This window comes from Macrotis lagotis, chromosome 4 (genome assembly GCF_037893015.1).
Source record: "Macrotis lagotis isolate mMagLag1 chromosome 4, bilby.v1.9.chrom.fasta, whole genome shotgun sequence".
In the NCBI taxonomy this organism is placed as follows: domain Eukaryota; kingdom Metazoa; phylum Chordata; class Mammalia; order Peramelemorphia; family Peramelidae; genus Macrotis; species Macrotis lagotis.
The window spans coordinates 84,609,119-84,613,630 of record NC_133661.1 but is presented as its reverse complement, the minus strand read 5'-3'; the positions used below and the strand labels follow the sequence as shown (position 1 = coordinate 84,613,630).

Here is a 4,512-nt window from a genome sequence, read left to right as displayed (position 1 = left end):
CTTCAGTTTGAAAAGTTTTCAATTTTTCTTGTGTGAAAAATACTCAAATACTCTCTGATAAGTTTGAATTTGAAAAGGATTGAAAGACACCATGCCAATCTTGGAGTCACTTCAGTAAGAAATTATACTTGCAGAAGGTTGGGGGAGGGCCTGTCAGTCCTGTCAGTTCCTTGAAGAATTTGATCTTCTCTTGTGCAGAAGTTAAGGATTATTTATCAGCTGATGAACTTCAAATAGCTCCTTTATACAGTATGCTAAACAATGTCTTATGAAAGCTTTAGCTTCATTGTTTACAATAGTTCTCATAGGGAATTAGATTTTTTTTACTTTTAATATCATGCTTACTTGCAAGATATCTTGTTGAGACTGGTTGATTTTTGATCATGTAGATATTGAAAAAGCTAGATATCAGTCTTATTGGAAATCTTTGGAGACTCTGCCGACTACAAAACACTTTGTAGGTAAATACCAATAAATCCCTGCCCTTTGAGAAGATAGATCTATTCTACACCGAAACTATCATCATCCATAATTTTGGAGAGGCCAAAATCAGTCATTTTGATTTATCCATGTGTTGTTCCATCTACTAAAGGATATTAAGCTCTTAAGGGAAGATAGGGGGCTTGATCTCATTGAGATATCTTAGTGCATTTATGATTTGCATAACAATGGACCTAGGTTCCTTCTCTGACATCAATCAAATTCATGTTGTTTGAAATGGAAATCCAAATCATTGCCTTCACTGTAGTCTCACACTATACAAACCATGTCTGTATCCAAGGGGAAATAATCATATAGTGTAACTCTCCTGGGGTGGTCCAGTTCTTCTATTCTCTGAAGGTATGTTTGTGGTAGTTTTCCTTCTTCACATCTCTCTAATTCTTATTAAGCTGGTGGATCTTTACAGCAGCATAATCTTTCTTCATAATGGCCAAAAGCCTTCTATACTTCACTAAAGTCACTTCTACCATGTTGATGAAGTAACAAATATCATTCATTTAATGTGGGGGTGATCTTCAAACTATTCATGGTATATCCTTTTCAGCTACCACATATGAATATGTCTGACTCTTTCCAGACATTCAAGTTCTGCCTTCATTTCTACTTCTTCCTTCTTGTGATGCCATAAGTCTGAACATTTCTTCTTGGTCCCGGTACTCTTCTACAGTCAGCAGTTGTGATAAATTTGTCTAGCAAAAAGATCATTTTTCCACTCCACTAACTCCTTTGTTTTTCTTTCTTTTGGTTCAGAATTGGTAGAAGTGCCTGAGAATTATTAATAGTAGGTGGTTTTCCAGGTGTCAGTTATCTTTGCTTTTCAATATCCTTCCTTTGCTGATTCACCCATTCCTGTTGATTCACAAGATCCTAAAAGGCAAAACCATCTGTCCATTGTTCAGCAAAGCAATCTGCACATCTAACTATAGGAAAATGCCCAAGGCTTAGACTGTCTTACATACTGTTCTCTCTTGCCAGTTTTGGGTGTGTGTGTGTGTGTGTGTGTGTGTGTGTGTGTGTGTGTGTGTTCTCTTTACTATTAAAAGTTTCTTACTCATTGCATTTAATATTTAATACTTCTTTGTATTTTTCAAGTAGTTTTTACTATTCATCTGCTTGACAGCTAAGATCAGTTAATCCCTTAGCAAAACATCTATGGGACCTTCTTTCTTTTTCAAGTTCCGGTTTTTATTACTTTCTAGTGCAGCTAATGTCAGTATTGTGAGATCAGCCTGAATAACTTTCTAAAAGAACTGCTTTAGGAATGGCTTAACAAACTGTGATATATGTATGTCATGGAACACTATTGTTCTATTAGAAACCAGGAGGGATGGGAATTCAGGGAAGCCTGGAAGGATTTGGATAAACTGATGCTGAGCAAGATGAGCATAACCAGAAAAACACTGTACATCCTAACAGCAACATAGGGGTGATGATCAACCTTGATGGCCTTGCTCATTCCATCAATGCAACAATCAGGGACAATTTGGGGGTATCTGCAATGTAGAATACCATCTGTATCCAGAGAAATAACTGTAGAGTTTGAATAAAGACCAAGGACTATTACCTTTAATTTAGGAAAAAAATCTGATGCCTCATTATGTAATCTTGATTTCTCTTGTACTTTATGTTTCTTCCTTAAAGGATATGATTTCTTTCTCATCACATTCAATTTGTATCAATGTACACCATGGAAACAATGTAAAGACTGGCAAATTGCCTTCTGTGGAGGGTGGGGGGAGGGAAGCAAGATTAGGGGCAAAATCGTAAAACAAACAAACAAAAAAGAACTGCTTTGGTCATGTAATAGGGTGATCTCCAAAAGCTAATGCAGTAGGAGAAGAGTCCAACACAGGAGGAAGTGAAACGTGATTGCAAATTCTAAGACAACTGGATTGCAAGAGAAATATACCTTATCGAACTGGAGCCATTCCAATCTTGACATTCAAAAAAGTCATCAATTTTGTGGCCACATCCTAGGATATTTTTTCCTGACTGCTCTCACTTTGGTTTTCAGTTTTCCTTTTTCTGCCCCAGGATGCCTCTGGCTGTTTCTCCTGCAGATAATGTCCCATTAACTTGTACAGTGTTCTTTTAGTAGCCTGCCTGTTGTCGCTCTGATTCTTTATCACTTAGAGATTTCAAGCTTCCAAAGCTGTGTTTAGAACCTTCATTACTTGTTGTGGCTTTAGTTCCAACACTGCACCTTCCATTGCTTCCACTTACAATTCTTATATGTTGAACTTCCAGAAATTCTTGGATCTAAGCTGTGAAGTTCATCCACTGTACCTTCCTTGGGTCTCCAAAATGGTATTATGAGATTAAGCAAGGGCTAGGCTGTTCCACAGACACCAAGCCCAGGATTGGAGGCTCAGAGAGCTGGGACCAATGTGGAGCTCCTTCTAAACTTCCAGTGCTAATTTGGACACTCATCAAGTCACTTTCTAGGAAGCAGACCACCAACCCTTGTTTCCCACCCCCTATATGCCCAGTCCCACTCCTAATATCATGATAAGCCAGTCGGGGGCAGGGAGAGGAAGGAGGAAGAAGGAGGAGAGAGAAGGGCACTAGGTTAGGGAGGGAAAGCAAATGAAAGGACTGGCATCAAGGGGTTCATATAATATTGAAGAACATTTAGCATGAAAAGGCACTAAATAAATAAAAAAATAAATACTTAGTTCTTTCTCTCTCTCTTTCCCCCTATTGTAGAAAAAGGATTGTTTTAATGTTAGGGCATGGATCTTAATCATAGTAAAGTGGATAAAAATGTATCCTACAAACCAAGAAGACTTGGATTCATCTGTTGCCTCTGGGACATAATGGCCCTTAAGCTATCACTTAGCCTTTTTTTTTGGGGGGGGGGGGTTGTGAGGCAGTGGAGTTAAATGACTTGCCCAGGGTCACATAGCTAGCAAGTTTTAAGTGACTAAAGCTGAATTTGAACCCATGTCTTACTGACTCCAGGACTGGTGTTCTAACCACCATGTCACCAAGATTCCCCCCTATCATTTAGTCTTTCTAGGCATCAATTTCTTCGTCTGTAGGATTAGGAGACTAGACTAGATGACCTTGGTCATATCTGTCATATCTATCATCCTATCTACAAACCCTATCCCAAATTGCTTAGCTCATCCTCTAAGAATAATTCTTTGCACTAGCTTTACTATACATTAGTAGGACTGCCTAAGGCTTTGCTCTAATAGCTTTATAAACCTTTTATAAACTCAGTCTGAAATTACAATCTAAAAAATTTCATAAAAATTGACTAGAAAGAAAATCCATCAAGGTATCATGGAATACACACCACAAAAGCCTATCCATTCTGAAACAACTTATGTATAAGCATGTTATCTTTAGAGTACGCTGACAGTCAAGTCAGGGGTCCTGGGTTCAAATCTTAACTCTTCCACTGTCATACCTCAGGGTGTATGGGATATTCAAGGAGCACTTGCACCACTGGTATGAGAGCTTACCAAGGTCCTTTTAGGACTGTTCATCTATCTTTGGAGCCTACCTACAATCAACTCTTACCTGTGGCTCTAAGAAGCTGAAGCAGGCACATTGTCACATCTTGGTAAACTATTTTGGCAGCTGGGATAAACAAGGTTGAGAGCAACCAATGAACCACAAACCTATTGGTGAATTAAGGGACCGTCTATCCCAAATATGTGAAGTTTCCCCCAGTTGGAATGTGTAGATGAGAACAATTGTTCCAACAGCAATGATGATGTCTAAAGCAGGTGATGTGGAGCCCATAGATCTTAGTCATCTACTGAATCCTGGGCAACTGCCAGACATCCTGATTTTTGTCTTATCACCAGATTTTTATGACTGGAAGAGTGAAGCTGATGCATCTGTCTGCCTCACTGCAATACAATTCACTCATGAATCAAAACATTACCTGTAAGATCACTGACTCTCTTCAAGAAGAACAGCAATAATAACATATTAAATAAGTTGTTTAACCTTTCCAGCACTTAGTTTCCTTGCCTGAAAATCATCCCATCTCTATGA

The 4,512-nt window shown here is 38.6% G+C and overlaps 1 pseudogene; it reads right to left on the bottom strand.

The window, feature by feature from the left end:
- Positions 1-401: 401 nt before the first annotated feature.
- On the bottom strand, positions 402-4,254 carry LOC141522685 (serine/threonine-protein kinase tousled-like 1; annotated as a pseudogene).
- Between the last annotated feature and the right edge of the window lie 258 nt (positions 4,255-4,512).